This window comes from Lissotriton vulgaris, chromosome 7 (assembly GCF_964263255.1).
Source record: "Lissotriton vulgaris chromosome 7, aLisVul1.2, whole genome shotgun sequence".
NCBI classification, from domain to species: Eukaryota; Metazoa; Chordata; class Amphibia; order Caudata; family Salamandridae; genus Lissotriton; species Lissotriton vulgaris.
Window position 1 is genome coordinate 410,045,228 of NC_141695.1, and position 20,756 is coordinate 410,065,983.

Below are 20,756 nucleotides of genomic sequence, written 5' to 3' on the forward strand. Positions count from 1 at the left end.
CAACACCTTTGAAACCAACAAAAAAGTCAACAAAATACAAAAGGACATCAAGTTTTACAAAGTAGAGAACACGTATCCTTACCTAAACGAGGAGTTCTTTAACACCCCATATAACCCACCTAGGACACGCAACTGGGGCAGATTCTGGAACAACCAAAGAATTACCTTTTCGGACTCATCCAACACTTCAGCAGAAGAATCAGACTCTGGAGCTTCCACCTCCAGCAACAGGCCTCAACCTCTCCTACCACCCGGTTTTTTAGGCCGGGGCCGCGGCCGCGGTCAACCACCTCCTCCAAACCGGCAACCAAGAAACCGACAATTCCAACCACAACTCCCAGGAGAACGTCAGACACGGAACCGGTTCTACCAATGGGGTCAACCACAATAAATAATAACTGTGAAACCCGGAACACTGAACTGACTATCCCCATATTCAACCTATCCAAACATACCTTGACATCTGAAGAAACCAATCTGCTCTCGAGAGGTTTGTCCTTTGTCCCCATGGAACGTACCAACTTCCTGGACCTCCAATCTGACCTTCTTAAATTCTTCAGAAGGATACGACTCAGACACTTCTTTGCTGATAAAACGGAATCTAACTATCAAAATCAATCCATATTCCGTCCTCCCTCCACCTTCAATCCACCCTCCCATCAAATGTCACCCGAAATCTTGACTTTTGAGAAATTGGTCATGAAGGAAGTATTGGATCTCAAAACCATCCCCAGATTCACTCCCTACAATCTACCCCTCACCGAAAAGAACGCTCTCCAGTCACTAAAAAACAACAACGAGATTATAATCAAGCCCGCTGACAAGGGTGGAGGAATCATGATAATGGACACCGACCAATACGATACTGAAATCAAACGCCAACTGAACAACTTGGAACACTATCGTCCACTAACTAAAGACTCAATACAAGACATTAAATCCAAAATTCAGATGGTTACAACTTCGGCGAGAGATCTTGGCATTATAACTAAAAAAGAACATGCATACTTAAACAACTCACACCCCAGGACACCAGTTCTGTATGTCCTCCCGAAAATTCACAAAGATACGGCCAATCCCCCGGGTCGTCCAATTGTCTCTGGGTGCGGTTCAATCCTAGAACCCCTGGGCAAATTTATTGACGCCATCATCAAGGAATTTGTCCCATTAACTGACACCTATGTATAAGACACGATGGACCTCATCACCACCATCGAAGACAAGGCCTTTGACACCACCTCCCAACTTATGGTCAGTTTGGATATAGAATCTCTATACACCAACATCCCTCACAGAGAAGGCCTTCAAGTCATCCATGATTTGTTATTAACCAGACCACAGCCTGCCCGAATCCCAACGGAATTTATCATGGACTTACTCAGAATTGCTCTACAAAATAACTACTTCTTGTACCGTGAGACATACTATCTTCAAATCAAAGGTGTCTTGATGGGCGAGTGCTTCGCGCCCAACTTTGCGATACTCTATGTACACAATCTGGAAAAATCATTAATCCTCAACCCGGTCAATCCTCACCTCCACCATGTAGATCTCTGGCGTCGCTATATTGACAACATTCTCCTCCTCTGGCATGGTACCCCTGATGAATTAACACCTTTCATTGAATGGCTCAACAACAGCCAAGAACATCTGAACTTCACCAGTGAACATAAAACCAACGATCTACCGTTCCTGGACGTGATCATACATGCCGAGGAAGGCACATTGGGTACCATCCTCTACCGAAACCAACGGAACGCAATACCTTGCTACACTACTCAAGCCACCATCCCAGAGGCCTCAAAGATGGATTGCCCTTCGGGCAATTTTTACGTATCAGACGTAATTGTAAATGGAGAAAAGATTACTTCCGTGAAGCAGACATCCTGATGAACAAACTCGTACATAGAGGATACCCACGCAGACTGGTCAACAGAGCTAAGAAACGTGCCTGGTACTACCACCGTGAGAATCTACTAGTCCCTAAAACCAAGAGACCTATGACCAGAATCCCATTCGTCTCTACCTTTAGACCAGACAGCAACAAAATAAGTGCCATCATTAAAAAGAACTGGACTGTGCTAAGATCTGAAGAACAATTCCGTGATCCACCTCTCTTCTCTTATCAACGAGGCAACAACATCGCCAATCATTTGGTGCGTGCCATCACGTGGCCAGAAACTCCCAAAGATCAAAACACCATCACATCTGCCTGGGGCCTGGCACCCATCCGTGGACATTTCAAATGCCAAGGATGCAGTGTATGTGAACTCACTAACAACACCAAAGAGTTTATATACAATGGGAGAAGACATGAGCTAAACTGCCATACTAACTGTAAAACCACCAACGTAATTTACGCCATTCGCTGCCCTTGCGATCTACTTTACATTGGCCAAACCACCCAAATGGTGAAGCGGCGCATTATTCAGCACAAAAGCCGAATCAATTGCCAGGTACTTACAGCTCCCCTTGTTACACACTTCATTGAAAAAGGCCACCGAGACATTGACATACGGTGGCAGGTAATTGAACATCTCAGACTCCCTACCAGAGGTGGCAACATAAACCTACTCCTAAACCGAGCTGAATGTAAATGGATCTCGCTTACAGACTCCGTAAACAGGGGCCTGAACACCCTTGATGAATGGAATAACACGGTCACTACCTGAGTTTCCAACCAGACCTTTGTGTTCTAATCATCATGATTGTTGAAAACGCCAATTAATCAGTGATCTCACTTAGACTCCTACCAACCGCTTTTGCGGTTTTCCTTGCTACTGTGCATGCCTCACTATTCATGCCTCACTGCGCCTTCACTCTGATATGTAATTATATGTATTGACATTTTACCGTAATGTTGATTATATGTATTACCGAAACTCCTCAACAGACCACAGCGCAGTGTCCTCCCCCTCTCCCACCCACTTCCCTTTTCCTCCTATCCACTAGGCTACCTGAATCAGCCCAAGGGCGGTTCCCTTACCTCTGCTCTCCTCCCATTCCCTGTCCCCACGCCCTCCCGTACCTGCGGCCCAGCCCCTCCACTTGGTTACTTCCTGGTTTACTTTGACAACCTCATTCACCCACAACTCTTCGTGGGAAACCATCGCCTCGGATTCATTCGGCTCCAGCACCAGATTGACTCAGGTAATCTACCCACCATCTGCTGATCCACCGCCACCCCGGAGGGATCTTGCTGAATAAATCCCACCCTAACCTAGACTCTCCTTCTAGGTGCCTTGCGGGCTCGACTAACCGAGTCCTGACCCCCCAGCGCAAGATCACTGCTTCATCCTTGATCTCCTGGACCCACCACCGCTGGACGACTGACTTCCCCTTCTTGGCAGCGCTCCCTGACTCAAGGTATGCCATTGCGTTCACCTGTCTCCCCTGTCCCTGCCCTCCACCTTAGACCAATCGTCCTACTCACTAACCGTAAATGCAAGTGCCCCGACACCGCCAACACTGTTAGATCTTTTGATTAATCTGGCTTCCTTTCAATACAAATCACCCGGCTCACACCCGTACCCTTATTTAAGCCACCCGCCTTCCATGCCCGATCTCCTGAACTCAATTATTTCCCCATGCAGCACTCCAAAACCAACGGCAACCCCGTCCTGAAGAGGATCCCGAATCATAGAGGATCGAAACACCGTCGACAAATACAGCGCGATTTCACGGCGCACCATCAATAGGCTCATAACTGTGCCGAACTCGAACATTTTAATTTTATACACTCAATGTAAAGCCTATGTGTGATTGCTTTTTATCACTTTGCGCCGACCACGCTGTTCACCACGTTCACTTGCGTCGTCACCTTCACTTTGTTATCACATTGTCACCAAGTGCCAATTGGGTTGCTCCATGAATGTCTTTCATGTACAGTGCTGCTATCTAACTGTGCTTCCCATTTCCATGAAAACTGGTGAATAATAACCTTTTCACAAATGTACTGAGACTCCTTGTTTTCCTTCCTTGTAATACGTATTGTATGCAATTTTCTAACTGTCTTTGCTACTGTTACCTAGTGGGACATTGTTTGCTATATATACTTCATACCCAGTCCCAGCTTGGTCTATGGGTTTCACTCCTGTTCCTTTTCACTTTACTCTTCTATGAGGCCAGAGCATTGGGGTCGGTAGAGGATGCGCTGCAGTATATATCCCCTATAGACCTCCCAGAACTTGACGAGGCGGACCAATCTGGCCTGGAAGCGGACTTTACAATAGAGGAGGTCAGAGAGGCACTGTCAAGGCTTCGGGTGGGGAAATCTCCGGGTCCCAATGGCTTCCCGGCGGAATTGTTTAGGAAAACGGCGGACCTGCTGGCCAGTCACCTGCTGGGCCTGTTCGAGGATGCCGTGGAGGAGGGTAAACTACCGCTGGACCTCCGCCAAGCCACGATTGTTCCTATCTATAAAGAAGGCAGACCTCCGGGGGACTGCGCGTCGTACAGGCCCATCTCCTTACTGAATATGGAGATCAAACTCCTCGCGACGCTCTTAGCTCTTCGCCTCTGGGGGGTCATCTCAGGGCTAGTTCACCTGGACCAGACAGCCTTCCTACCAGATAGGGCAACCCGGTATAATCGCAAGCGGACACGCAATTGGCTGCTGTAGGTTTGTGACCGCGAGGACCCTCACTTTTTCTTATCCCTTGACGCCGAAAAGGCTTTTGGCGCCGTCCACTGGCCCTTCCTAGAGGGGGTTTTAATTAGGTTTGGGTTTTGACCGAAGTTTAGGAAATGGGTGAGTTTGCTGTATACGGACCCCAGAGCCCGAGTCAGGGTAAACGGAGTGTTGTCTATGGACTTTCCGGTTCGACGAGGTACTAGGCAGGGGTGCCCTTTATCCCCCCTATTGTTCGCCCTGACCATAGAGGTCCTCGCTTGTGCAATTCGCCAGAACGAGGGGATCACAGGGTTTTGCCTGGGTGGGGGGAGCGTCACGCACGAGAAAATATCCTTGTATGCGGATGATATCCTTCTCTATATTATGCATCCGGAAAACACGATCCCAGCGCTGTTCGTGGAACTGGCTAGATATGGAGCCCGGGCCGGATGCCAGATAAACTGGGAGAAATCGGTCTTATATGACCCCAGGGACAGAGAGGGCTGGCCTGCCCTTCCAGAGAAGCTCCAGACGACAAGGGAGGGCTTTAAGTATCTAGGGGTATTTATGACCACAGACGGTGCCCTCTCTTATATTAAGAATATTAAGAGAGTGTTGACCAGCTTTTCGGCCGACGCAGCACGATGGAGACTGCTCCCGTTGATGCTCTTGGGCCGAGCAGCCATGTTTAAAATGATCACTCTACCAAAATTTTTATATGCTCTCCAGAATGAATATTTCCCCCTCGGAGACAGGTTTTCCGTGACCTGCAAATGGAAGTGGGCACGTTTCTGTGGCTGGTGAAGCAGCCCCGAGTAGCATTGTCTACCTTGCAGAGGCATCAATAGGATGGAGGTATATCTCTGCCCAACCTAGAAGCCTACTACTGGGCAGAACATTTGCCCCAATAAATGAATGGATAAACGCACCTGCACATCACCCCACTTATGTCCTGGAACGGCATTCAATGGGTACACATACATTTATGCACTTTTTATATGGTGGCAGGGGTAGGGACAGGCTGCTTCCAGCCATGAAGGTCACTCTAGGGGCGTGGGCTAAGGCAACAAGGGCCACGGGTGGCAGGGCAAACCCACTCATCAGACTCCCCTGTGGAAGTGTGCCTGGCTCAAGGAACTGCATAAACTGAAGGGCTTTGGGGCCTGGGACGCAATAGGTATTACTACTCTGGGAGATGTGATGAAGAAGGGAGAGCTGCAATCGTTCGCAGAGCTGCGGAGGGAATATGGTCTTGGTCCCACACAGGCTTTTAGGTACTCACAATTGAGACACGCCTGGAGGACGGAGGCGGTACTGGCGGACCTGCTCCCGGAATATGCTCCGCTGGAGGGTCGCCTCCTACAGGAACAGATCCCACACAAGGCGGTCTCCCTCACATACAGGACACTAATGAATAACATGCCTAACGGGCTAGTGAAACTGCAGGAGACTTGGGAGAGAGATGTGGGGGATATGGATGAGGTGGATTGGGGAACTGTACTAATGCATCCACGTGAAGTAGCGATTAAATCTCGCTTACGATTGATACAATTTAAGGTGCTCCACAGGACTTATTTTGACAGGATGAGATTGCATAAAATTGGGAGGGTGCCTGACCCCTGTTGTTTGTGCTGTGGGTTTGAAAGAGGAGATTTTTTCCACACAATCTAGGCGTGTCCGAATATGGGTTTGAAAGAGGAGATTTTTTCCACACAATCTAGGCGTGTCCGAATATACAGGTTTTCTGGGGTGAAGTACTCCGTGAATTGGGAGCGGTGCTGGAGACCACTCTTCAGCCAGACCCCAAGTTAGTCCTACTGGAAATGACAAATGAAGTTGATGTAAGCCGCCCACAATTGATCTTCCTAGTGCTGGCCTTAGTGGTGGACAAGAGGGAAGTGGCCAGGAAGTGGGGAGCCCCAGATTGCCCGAGGCTAGAGGACTGGCGTGGTGGTCTGGACTTGTATATGGCCGCAGAGAGGGTTACTTATAAAGCACGGGGTGCCCAAAGAAATTTGGGAGAGTATGGGGAAAATGGCGCCACTACCATGGGCTGGATGGCGGTCTCTGAGAACGTTGATGTGCCAAGGGCTGGGGGAACGTGACGGTCTTGGATTGGAGGATACTATACTGTATTTTTGGCCTGCGGGACTACTGTGGAACCCATATTGCCCGTGTTATTCCTTTGTGAGCAGAGAATTGGGGTGCTGGTGGGTCGTGGGGGGGCTCTGGGTTCGGGACTTTGGAGGAATAATGACATGCTTGTTTTATTGTTTTGCACTGAAAATAAAAAATATTTTTAAAAAAAAAAATTCTTCGATAATATTAAAAAATCGATATTAACTTACTTACCTCAAATTCGATATTTTTGTTGTCTATATTCTTTCCATTCGATATTGTGTCCATTCTATATTTGGGATTCAATATAACTGCTATTCTGTTCGATATTTTTGTAGTCTATATTCTGTCCATTTGCTATTTTGCCCATTCTATATGTTTTACTCGATATTTTGCCCATTCGATATTTTTTACTCGATAATATGACTGTATACCGCTCCAGGTGTGGTAAGACGGACAGGCAGCCCCATAGTGGCTTTCCAGCATTGCTTTCCTAAATTCACCCTTGATTCTAGATGGGATTAAGGTTTCAAAATGCATAGGGACAGCAAGCAGAATGGGTGCATTTTAGACTCGGCCCATGGCTGGACTGAACTACGTCTCTTTCAACTGAAGTGCACTGACTGAAATGGGAAGTACAATTATCACGGTTGTCTACAATTTTTCATTATATTCGAGCCTTACTGCTGCCTTAGACTTTTTAATATTTTTCGGAGCCTCCATTTTTTATCAATGGGAACTGTATTTTACCAGAGAGTGTGTTATAGATTATAAAGGTGGCAACGTGCCTACTTACTTACAGTTCGTTATGCTGACTGGCATGTAGAGCAGTAATGAAATGCCTCTATTTCTGTCTGTCTTGGGCACATTTCTGCATGGTGCCCCAGCTATAAGTCAGGGTGTCCATTTCTGCTTTTACACTTTGCCTCCAGATGTTATTTAGCCTTCCTCTCTTTCACTTGCCTTCTGAGATCAATTGGAGAGCTGTTCTTGTGATGGAGTCTTCTGCTCTTGTGATGGTGTGCCCTATCAAGCTCCAACTAGATGAGTATGGACAGAATATGGGCAGCTCTGATAAAGTCTCAATTTAGTGTTGGTGCTGTACTGAGACAACATTAACACATTGTTAGGCACCCTAAAGGTATCCCTTGCCTTATTAAGTGTGTTCTAGATGCCACTGCCTGCCCCTCCATCATGTCTGATAATACTGCCTAGCTAGGTTAACTTTTCATTCATGGCTAGCTCCTCTACATCCACCTTTATTGGTGAAGGGTTTAAGATTTTGAGTGGCGTGACTTCTGTTTTCTTTGTGTTTATCTTCAGGCCCTCTTGCTGCACTTACTTGTTGAGGTAACACATTTCTTCCGGCATATGCTAGTGTGCGCTGGAGAACAAGAATAGATCATTCACATAGTCAAGGTCTATCATATCACTCTGTCTTGGGCTTCAATTGTGTGTTGCATCATCCAGCCGATTAATAAGTTGAAGATTAATGCTTACATCATGCATACTTTGTCCCTCAGCAATCTTGGCGTTGTAGCTATACTCACTGTCTCCCAACTTGCAGGTAAAATTATCATACAAGCTCTTGATGAGGAGAACTATCTTCTCTGGTATGACATAGGCTCTCAGTGTCAAAGCTTTCTCAAAGTCAGTGAAGTTGATCGATAGTTGTCTCTGCCACTACGTGAACTGCTCCATGATTTTACTTAAAGTAAGGATGAGATCAACACACCCTCTGCCCTTGTGGATCCCAGCTTGTTCCTTTATTAACTGCTTGTCCACTGCATTGGAAATGGGCTGTATAATGACTTTTGCAAGGATTTTTCTCGGATTGACCGAAGGGTAATTCTATGCCAGTTGATACTAATGGCTATTGCTCCCTTCTTTGGAATCTTGATGATGATGCCTTTATTCCAGTCATCTGGTACTTTCTTTCCCTCACAAATCAATTTAAATAATGGTTAGAGGATCTTGGCTGATGTTTCAGGGTCTGTCTTGAACATTTAGGCATTCTTTGCAGACATTTCTTGACCAGGAGCGTTTCCGTTCTTGAGAGATCAGAATGCAGTGACCATTTCTTCCTTCTGTGGGGAGGCAGTGTTCATATCCAGGTCTGTCTCTGCTTCTTGGATGTCTGTTTCGCTTGTTGGTACTAGCGTGTTCAAGAGTTCTTTGAAGTGCTAAGGCCAGTGTTCTTCATGCTCTTTCTCTGTTGTAAGTAGTCTGCCTTGATTATCCATAATAGGGGTGTTGTATGTTGCACAAGATTTACCACTCACTATCTTTGTGATCTTGAAGACCTTCCCTGTTCTCTTCTCCTGATTGCCTCCTCTGTTTGGCCACCAAGGTTATCCATGTACACTCGAATAACTGCTCTTGTCATTCTTTTGTCTGCTCTGTTTGCTTCAAAATACTGTTGTACTTCTGTGTTGCTTGTACTTCTATCAGCCGCTCAGATTTGGCCCCTTGTGCTGTTCTCCTGTCATTTCTTTAGCTTGCCATGTGTCCTCTGTCAATCATGCATGTCTCATGCACAAATTCCTCATGCCCTGAAGATTTAGTTATTCCCCCTGCTGTAACTGTAACACATGCTTTGTTTTGGACAAGTTTGTTTGCCTTGTACCCAACCGTCAGCCTGTAAGACCATTGGAACACACTTCATCTGATGTCAGCATTGCTCTCCAGGTCACTGAGACACACAAGCCCCTCAACCACTTCAAGGTGACAATCCTTTGAGGCAACATGCCATTCTAGGGTAATTATTATTAGCACTACAGGTGCACTACAGTTGCAAGTAAGATAGTTAAAAGGAAGGCTGAGGCCACTGCATCATCAGGTGGGTCATACTAGTAACCAGCACCTTCAGATTAACTTAAGCCTCCCACACAAATTCAACAAATGAAATCCTTGCAGTAGGAACAAGAGCCTCTCCTAATTATTATATTCAACAGAACCTACACAGTTGTCACTTCTACCAGTATTAAAACAGACATTATATTGAAAATGCCTCTTTCTACTATAGTTTCTAGTTTCTTCAAATAAAGTGATTCGAATCAAACCAAACATGAGTTGACCACACATTGAAGTGGGGAATTTTTCTAAACAAATTAAGTGTGATTAAAAATGCCATCACTGATAGTTCCATGCATACATTAAGAGCCAAAGATATACTTTCCACACTGACTGTATTGACTGAACCATTTGCCATAGTTGCTAATCAACATGTTGAGGAGGTTGAGTCTACACTGTTGATCAATCATCAATCTAGCTTGCAAGAATAAATATGCACGTTTAGTAAACAGGTATGATAATATCTCAGCACTCATATTTGGCATTAATCAAAGTAGAATGATACCGATACTTACTTTCGCGGCATTTGTTGCCCGCATTCTGCTGAAATCTTCACCTAGTGCCAGGGGGTCCAGGAATCCAGTGCGCTTTGCGCTACCTCAGAGCAGAAACTACAGCTCCCAGGCTCACTAACTGCAAGGACGCTGCCGCCGATGGCCTCATTTTGTGCCAGGAGGCGCTTTTAAGTGGTCCAGGGCTCCCGTGGGGCGGGAGCCGATCTTACTTTTGTTGCATTTGTTGCCCGCATTCTGCTGAAATCTTCACCCAGTGCCAGAGGGTCCAGGAAGCAGAGAGCAGGAACTACAGCTCCCAGGCTCTCTAGCGGTAAGGACGCTGATGCCGAGGGCCCCATTTCATGCCAGGAGGCACTATTAAGTGGTCCAGGGCTCCCGCAGCGCGGGCTGCACCCTGACAAAGCCCGGGCCAAGGGCGGGCCCCTCCAAGCCCAAAGGAGTTTGGAGGAGGCTGTGCTGGGCCCACCCCCTTACATCTGGTCATCAGGATTTAACGTACACCGAGCATAAGTCGAACTTCATCTCAATCTCAATACCTTCAATAATAACTACATGAGAGGGGTGTTTTGCCTTTATGCCGTCTACCTAATACATGATTTCTTTAACCTGTGGTTGTTCTTTAACATGTAGGTGTTCCCTTCACCTCGCCTTGCTCTTACAACATATGGCAAAATTACCCTTCCTTCCACAGGCATTGCAAATAACCTGCAGGGTGGACAAAAGGAAGCATTTGCTCTGTGGCCTGATCTGCCACATCTAAAACAGATGGACCTGTTGTCTTGTGAAGAAGTACCTTCTGCGACATGAGAAGGCTTACTACAGTCAGAAGCAACAGGGGTCTTATTTTTTACCAGACAGACAACTTCATCAACATCAGTGCTCAATTCATTTGACATGTTTTTAGTATTACTTAATTCATCTACGCATATCATCATGTGTTCAACACGTTTGGCAATAGCCAAAACCTCATCCAAAGGGGGCTCCTCCTTTAACCATAACTCCTCTCTAATTTTATTGTGTGCAATCTTTAAAACTAATTGATCCCTAATTCTTTCCTCCACAGCACCACCAAACTTGCAGGAGGCAGCAAGTTTTCTCAACGCTGTCACAAACTCTTCAACAGACTCATCTTTCTTCTGTTCATGTAAACCAAAATGGTATCTCTCCATTATGGTGCCTCAACGAGGGAGATAGTGCTGATCTCATTGTACTATGCATATTTCGTATTCATTTAGTGCTCTCTGATCGGCAGCACTCAGCTCAGGCAAATGTTCAAGTACTTCCTGTTCTTCCCCCCAGACAGTGAAGTAACAAAGAATGTTTTCGCTCTGCGCGTAAGTTTGTCCCAGAAACTCTTGCATAATTTGCAAAGATCTTCTTCCATTTTTTCCTTTTTATCATATGTTCTCTTGGACTTGTCAAAAAGAAAGGTGGTTGTGCCATTTTCTGCATTTTTGCAAGGTTTAGTTTTTTAAGGATCTGATGCTGCAATCAATTTGTCGTATAACAAGCCAAACAGTAACATAAACTGCCAGAAGCAGTGGACGTAATGTGGTAGCTCATGCCTAAGAGATACTGATGAGGTAGCCCAAGAATGAGGAAATTGCTGTTACCTTTCCGCTAGGTGTTTCTAAATTGAGAGTAGATTAACGTGAGCGAATGCTAATGATGGTGGATTATCTGCACTGGAGAACCATTATGAGCAGTTTGTATGTAGTATTGTATATGAAGTATCTCAAATTGTGTCGGCTTTTGAGCTTATATAGTGGCAGCCACTACTTGTGACAGCCCTATCCCAAGGCCTTTGGGTTGTACCTCACACAACCTTTGTGTGGTACTCCGCACTTGTGAAGCCCGGGAGAGCTTAATCACTGCTGGAAATGATTTGTGCTTTAAATAGTTTATATCAATGAGTTTATTTATCCTAGCTTACCGAATGCCCATGTATGCTAGGAGATACTGTTGCATTGGTTTTATGTATTTGTTTGTTCTAAAGAATTGTCTCTGTATTTTATGCCTTTTATCGCTTATGATGTTTTAAGGATATGGCTATTCCGAAATTAACATATTTGACTGAGTTAAATAAATGTATACATTAGTTTAGAAATACATAAAATATACACAAACGTGCTTTTCTATTGTACTAGTTTTCTGTCATGTTGAACAGATGCAGCTTAAGGGCTTGACCTGCCAACTTTGGGAAAGGGGAACTAAGGGCCTGATTTAGGTTGTGGTGGTATAACCATCGTTCTGTTGCGGTGGCGGTCCCAAATACTTAAGTGAGCTGACGGTGTTCCCCCCACAGTATTTATATGTTTTGCCAATAGACAGGTTCCTGCAATGGAGGCAGTCTTCTCTGCTGGCTAGCAGTACTCCGTCGCTGTCAGGCTGGCGGGATTGCATCGAGCTGATTTAGTTGTTCCTGTTGTGCTGGCGGTGTCCTAGCGGATGAGTCCTGATGGACTGAGGCAATGGTGGTGTGGTAATGTAATGTAGGCATACTTGTACAGCACACTGTCACCCCAAGGGTATCCTGGCACTTAGATTACCAGTCAGCCATTGCGTGTACTAACTGATATAGACAAGGAACTAATTTCTGGGAAACAATCAGGTTTTCAAGTTCTTTCCTAAAACTTAACAAGTTATTCAGCTGTCTAGGCTCCAAAGGCAGAGCATTCCAGAGTCTGGATGTTGTAGAATCAAAGGATCTGCCACCCATGCAAACTTTATCGATGCAAGGAACACAGACCAAATTAGCCGAGGAAGAACGCAGGTGTCTAACAGGAGAGTACCATACGAATTTCCTTTGCAGCAATTTTGGCCTAAGTTTATGTATTGCCCTATAGACAATACAGAGTGCCTTGAATTGGACTCTTTCCTCAATGGCCAGCAAGTGTAGATCCTTTAAGGCAAGTGAGACAGAAGCTCTAAGTGGGCGATTAAGCGCCAGCTTAGCCGCCATATTCTGTACTGTTTGTAATTTTTTTATCAGAGAGGCTGGGGTACCCAACAGAAGTGCATTACAATAATCCACTTTACTTAGGACGATACTCCGTACCACCTGAGGTCTAGCTGAGGTAGGTAGAAATGGAAGTAACAGGTAACTACTACTTATTTTCATGTCAAAACACACATATGTTTGGATCCGTCAATATGTATATGTAGGTAATGTGTACTGCCCATATTTTTACATATAGCATTGCACACCAATAACATACACAAACTATTGAATGTACACTCACACTCACAACAAAAGCTTACCTTGGGATCAGGCGGGCTGAGCATCATGGACAAGTAGCAGCAGCACAGGAAAGACCTGGACAATGGCATTCAAGATGCATTCGGTGTTGGGACCCTGAAAAAACGTGAGTTTTTACCTCTGTTTTTTCAGTTCCTCCAACTTGAGCTTGGAGGTTTCCCTGCCAAAGTTTCCGCGACGGAGAAGCACATAGTAATCTGGACAGCAGGAACCTCCCTCCAACAGCCTCTTCAGTCTCTGAAGCTGTTGATGCAGGAGACAGATCCTGGTAGAGGCAAAAGGACTGTGGCAGTCTTCACTCCAATGACAAGGTAAAATCTAAATCGAGCAAGCGAACCACCAAGGGGGCTTGCTGGAAGACTGCCAAAAAAGCGATGGAAGTACCAGTCCCGCCAAATCAGGCCTTAAGTGTGATTTACGTCCTCAGCTCAACACTCTGTTATTTAGGCAAACCACTTAATCTCTTGTGTCAAATAAATAACTAAACAATTAATTACATTAAATAAATATATCTTGTTCTGTTGTGAAGTACTATAAAGCCCTTCAACCATGTTTGCTCTATGTAAAAACTGCAAGAAAAAAAATATATAAGAGCCGACATGGTGGCATAACTAGAATAAGCCCCTCAAATAAACGCTTAGATTCTTTACAGGTTTCCTTGATTAACAAAGGAATAACTGTTGGCTTTCTTGCCATGGACTGAAGGTCTGTTGAACCAAAAATGACTCGTATTGTTCTGCCTGTGCTGCCACAAATGAGAACGGTGTTCTCAGTCTGCTAGCACAACAGGAACATCTTTTCAGAGTGGTCACATATTTCTTCTGAGTGTTCTATTCCACAATGGTGTCACCCTCGTGCATTGCATTGAGTCTGAATGCAGTCACTTGCCTACCAATGGCAAAAGACAAAGCTTCACTGACAGATAACACCATGGACTTTCCAGCTATATTTCTAAATGGAATATGAAATTATTGTATATAGTGTATGTATACATGGGAATGCTAAATCATGCACTTTTATCAGCCTCATAGGCCGAAATAAAGTTCTTACAACAACAAGGAATATGAAATGTATTTTCTTGGAATGTGGCAGGTTTACCAGACAAATGTACTGAACGTCATTGGCACTCCTGTAAAAAATGTAGATATGGCTATTTCCAAGAGACACTGGCAAAGACCACAATTGGTGAGTCATCAATTTTCCACCACCTCTTGGTGGTTTTGTGGTTTGTGTTAAAGTGAATCTCAAAAGTGATATGCTAGTGATTGGAGCACCTCACAGTTATGTTTTACATTTCATACTGTTATTAACTCTGGTTATTTAAGAATAGAAAGTACGATCTGAGCTCTATTACATGTTTAGATAATCTTGTGGTTGCTGGTAGATATATGGAGAGAGGGTCACTTATGCTTATGGTATTTATTGCAACCTAAATGCCCACTTAAATGAATTTAAAGCTTTATCCCTGAAGGAAGTAGGTCGATGCTAAAGTAACTTTCTGTCCTAATACTCTAGGTAAATCTTTTTTTATTAAAACATCCTTAAAGCCTTCAATCGGAGTACTCCCTCAAACAATCCTTTTAATATGACCTAATGTCACATGAATCATTGAGACACATTAATTATTTCTAGTGAATGCAGATCAATGTTTTTGTTATTTCGGCTATGCTAGTAAAAGAAAGATTTGAGGGCACTCAAGCTCCTTAGGTTTCCTGCGGTCACACATTGTGAATCTTAAAGAAATAAAGATCCTGTTGTTCCAAACCTTGAATAAAAAATAATAACCTTGAAAAATTGTAGGATACAGCATGGTAAAAAATTTATCTGAGTGCAATCTTTTTCTGTCTTCATATTTTGAAAGCACACTTATATTTTTAAATCCTTAATTTGCAGTTGTTTGTTTGTAGACAGAATTTTTTCAAACTAGAATGCCTTGAGCTGTATACAGCTAGTCTAGGTATACTTATATTTGTCCAGAGACAGTATACGCCACTATGTGTAAAATTATAATGCTGTGCACTGCTTTGTTGATACTAAAGACCGTATACAGTGTTATTTTTCAATTACTTTGCATTCACAATAAATTGTTTATCTTATCAACTTGAAGTCAGATTTATGACACATTTGCATCAAAAGGTTCATACAATCCATTTCAAGCACATCTGTTCTGTCTCATGGGGCTCCTTTCAAGGAGACTGTAAATCAAAAACATGTAGGGGTGATCACAAAAAAAACCAGTATAATCACAAAGCTATTTTTTATCAAAAATCTAGAACACAAATAATTGGAAGAAAGTAAAATATTTGATTGTTAAAGTAGTTAATACAAGCCTCCGTGCCAAGACCGCTGTGCCGAGCATCATAATGCCCAACAAGGTAATGTGTATTGTTTCTGGATCAAATTGATCACAGACTTTTTACTTTGTAAACTCTTCTCTATTGCCTGTTCTGGCGGAGTTTCATTAATACACTATTGTATACAGATACGACTCATGACTAGATCTTGACAATAGTTTCCTCCCATTACAGAGGTCCAAATGAATATTTCTCCCTTTCTAGGTCAACCACATGGTATAGTTTAATTTGATAAAGAGAGTCACAAAAGCAAGTTAGACTTCGCATACAAGATCAAAAAAGACAATGAGGACAATCTACTCAAAATCTCAACATCTAATTTATTTCCCATCAATTTGATCAAGTTCAGGCTAAAGATCTACAACAAGCTCCTGCTGTTTAGGTTTGGGAACTAATGAACATAAATAGTATTTTTATCCCAGTTCCACACAGGTTATCAGTTACAAACTAATTGCTGTAAACCAGTATTGTAGTAGCTTGAGAAAGTTCAGAAAAGAATACTAATTCTTAGTCCAAAAAGTGAAATCCTCTTACATTCAAAATTAAACAACTTCCTCAGCAAACGTATCTAAATTTTGATTCTATGACATGAAAAAAACCAATTACAAAATCTGATACTTAAGTCTACATAAAATTATGTACGTGCTTTTTAAATCTCTTTATCTATAAATTCACCCCAAATTATCAAATTAACATCATCTCTAATCTAAGACCTGCTATCTTGTTTCAAGACACTATTCCAGCTAGAATAATCAAATACAAGTTCTGCCTATTTTTCAAATGCTGTCTCTTCTTACTCAATGCCTTCATAAGTCAGGGAACATTTCCTTCATCATTGAAGATGAGACATATTTCAGCTACTGAAAAAACCCGACCAAAGCCCACCTGAGCCTGCAAATTTCTGCCAGAGTCAAATGTCGCACGGCTCTGGAAAGGTTTTAAAAGGAGTGTAGCAGATCAATTAGATACATATTCATGAAGTCACAAATGAAAATCAATAATTAGACAGCTACAAATCTAGCTTTAGAACTAGTTACAGTTTCGAAATGGCTATCATAAATGTCCTTGACAATTACACTCATATACTTGATTGACTATTGCAAGAATTGCTTGATGGCCTCCATCACATTGTGTGTTGCATTGGGCATGATAGATTACAGGAGACATCTCCATAAGGGATCAACATGTGGGTGGCAGAGGAAATGCCCTTGCATGGTTTCCACAAGCTGTTGGAAAAATGTAGAGAATATATCTCAGCCTGAGCCAGACTGATATGTTTGTCCCCCTCACGGATCAATCCTTACTCAAGTGTCTTTAGTATTTGCATGAAATCATTTGGATTAATAATAGCAAACTTTGATACAAACCTACATCAATAGGTAGATGATACTCAACTATGTAGAAATACCATCAAATAAGCATGGCATCAGCACCCTATGAATCTGTCTCTACAACCTCCAATCCTGGATGAAAGACAATTTCCAACTCTTAAACTTACAAGAAATAGAATTCCTTCTTCTATCCTCATCGGCAAAACCCTGGATCCAGCTCTCCTAAAGCTTACACAGCTCAACAGCTTTGCTGCTGCTTCCACGATGTCAAATCACTGGGTTTCACCATTGACCCTACACTCATCAATTATCCCACACTTTAACATTAACAAGATGTCTAAAGCAGCAATCTGTTATCTATACACGTGTTTAGAAAATATGGCACCTAATTTCCTCTGAATCTGTCAAGACAGCGGCTGAGGCATTTGTCATACCCATATTAGACTTTGGGAATACCGCACTAACTGGAGTACCACAATCTTATCTGTTCCTGTCTTTCACTCGATATCCAGTTTAGTTCATAAAGTGAATACAATCAGCTGGATTACTCCTAGTCTCTATGACTTCCATCTGCAAGAAAGGATAAGCCTCAAGCTTTGTGTCAATAAGGCCTTAAATGGAAACAGTCCACCTTATTTGGCTGATTTACCAGGCATCTCAGGAAGATCTAGAGGCCTTTGGAAGCAAGAACATTGTGCTGCTTTAAGTTCCCAAATTCAAATCATCATTTTCATGGAAACAAGCCTTTTCTGGGCAGCTGCAGTTGCTGTTTGGAAGCATCTTGCCATCAATCTCAGAAAACGTACACCTCTCTGTTTTAGCGGGCAGCTGAAACACATCTGTGTGAGCAGCTCCAGACTCGATGCTAACCAAAGTGAAAAAATGAATTCTGTATTAAGGGTTAAATAATTACTTTCCTGTTATCTGCTGTTAGGAAAGCCTTCACATTGTTGTCCGTATAGGAACTCTAAGGCCATATTTGTTGATTGTTTGTTTGCCCTCCCCTTTACTCTTATCTTTAAAGTGTGCATATACCTCACCTGGGGCCCTATGTAGGTAAATACTATTTACCGATTCTAAAATGTTACTGATTCGGTATTTCAGAATCGGTAAATGGTATGTAGGTATTGATTCTGTAAATTTTACGGAATCGGTAAAATTCGGTAATTACCGAATCGGTATTTACCGATTTTCGTAATTCCCATTCATTCCTATGGGCCGAATGGGAATAACCGATTCAGTAAATACCAAATCGGTAATAGGGAGAAGACTAACAAGGGTGGCAGGGTGTCACATTGACACCCTGTTGCACCCCTGAATAGTACATGGGTGCATATATGGCACAGATACATGGCCTAAGGGCATGTATGTCTGCCACACGGCACTTTTGGAAAAGCACAAATTTGCTTTTTCAAAGGTTTTCGATATTCACCACCAACTTTTAGTTGGTGGTAAATACCGAATCCTTAACTCAGAAATGCACTCACTTGAGTGCTCCCTACATTAAGGATTCAGTAATTTACCGAATCGGTATTTTAAGGAATCAGTAATTTACAGATTCCTTAAATTACTGATTCAGTAAATTACGGAATCCTTAAATTTGGCCCCTACATCTCAAATGCCCAATACCGGTTGGTAACGGCCGAAATTTGGTAATTTCGGCCATTACCGACCGGTATTGGGCTACCTATACCTGGCCCTAGGTCCTTGTTCCTTAGCTAAATATTCAATTAAACTAAAGCCTGACTGGCCGCAATTAAGTTTTTATGGAAAGTGTTTCTTCTGGGTTGGTTGGAGCACTCTGAGGAAAATGACTGATGCCAAGGCCCAATAAAGCTCGTCAAATTTAGACTTAGGTCTAAATTTGACGAGCTTTATTGGGCCTTTCTCTTGCCTCTTCAGAGGATTTGTGCAGAGCTAATCAAAATCTAAAAGACCTCCAAAGTTAAAAACGATTTACCTATAGAACTATAAAGTAAACAAAATGACATTGAAATGTAATTGTAAGGGGTTTCCATATGCTAGGACTTTGCAGGTTGGAACTAAAAAGCTTTACTGATCAAAACAAACTGATTTAAAAACAGATTTTTTTACCTGGAAACAGGCACCCTTAAATAACCTTCAACAGAAAGAACATAAAGCAATAAATAACAGTGCTAAGATGAGGATAACACTATTTTATTGTGATTCGGGGCCAGATGCAGGTAATCACATATTACCAATTCCTAAATACCGAATTTTACCGATTCGATATTTAGGAAGCGGTAAATGTGATGTAGCTAATGATTCGGTAAATATTACCGAATCGGTAATATTCGGTATTTACCGACTCGGTAATTGTCATTCATTGAGCGACAATCCATTCTTAGTTTACCTTGCAGCCAATAGATTAACATTAATGTTGACATGATGAGCTCGGTTCAATGAATGCAAAAGTTGAAGTGGGCTGCGATGTTTTGTAGTCTTTCGATTTTGCACATCAGTTCGGAGTTAAGACCCAGATTCTGGTCTCTAGTCAGTGCATTAGAAGGGTATTAGAAAATGATGGAGAAGAGGAAGAAGGAAAAAGGATAATGGTCAGCAATTTATTTAAGGAATTGGTGTGAGCTGGTGGTTGATTATCCCCAGGTTATAGACCATGGCTGAAGGACAAATGGTGAACGTCTTAAGGCAACAAGCTAAGCCAGCTGCAGTGATACAAGGTCACCAAAGCCAAGTATGACATGTAGTTTCATCTGCGTTCCAGAAGTGATGATTTTGCTTTTTTCATTCATGGAAATTGGTGGATTTGGGTTCGTAGAGGGGACGCTATCTAGACGAAACAAGGCTTATGTATTGTGGATCAGGACGTGGTGATATAAAAACTAGAAGAGGTGCATTTGCAGTTTCTGTCGGAATGCTGCTAGGAAATAAAAACTGCATTCAATAGTCTGGCTCACTGAACAGTGAAATGGGGCCCACCTCTGGAAGTGCATCGTATTCTCTCAATGTATAGCTACGTTTAGTCAGAAGGTTGAAGGCAAGATGTGAGAGTCTTGGTACCAGGGCTGTCCTTGGAAACCATATGTACCCCAAGCAAAAATGCTTAAACAAGGCCCACTCCTTCATTCTCCTCGCCGTAGCTCTCGCTTTTCATCCATCCATTCTCTTGCTCCTTCTCTCCTCTCTCTTTCTTCTCTCTCTCTGATCGCTTTCTCTCTACCTTACCCCTCTTTGTCTCCCCTTGAAGCCCCCCATGACTGCTGCAATCCACCTCTGGGAGCTTGGGATATTGGTCAGGCCTCATCGGGCTTCAGACTACGGGGAAATGACACTTGAAATAAAATGCCTGTTGACTCTGCATGGTACCTTATTTTAATGCACTGGTATTTGGGGCGAGCGTGAGGCTTAGGTAGATCTATGAAGGGTGTTTGTTATTTGATGGTAAGTGGGTGGAGTGCCCAAACAGAGAGTGTGACATGAACTTCATGGTTATTTCCAGGCTCTAGTTAAGTTTTAGTGTTCTGGCTAGTTGATAACTTGGAAGCATGCAACATGTTTTTGGACAGTGGGAGAGGTAGTTGGAATACTCATGTAAAGAGTTTGTTTTTGTTTCCATTAATTTTGTCTTCATGGGTGGAGAAAGAAAGGTGGGAGCTTAAATGATTGGACATATGTGGAGACAGAGGAGAATATTTTGCAGGTGGAACACTGATGTGATCTGGGCATCAAGTA

General features: G+C 43.1%; 1 protein-coding gene across 5 annotated transcripts in view; it reads left to right on the forward strand.

The window, feature by feature from the left end:
• The window catches only part of SACK1E (scaffolding CK1 anchoring protein E), a 395,123-nt gene that overhangs the window by 50,382 nt on the left and 323,985 nt on the right, over positions 1–20,756 (forward strand). The gene's annotated exons all lie outside the window — the stretch shown is intronic.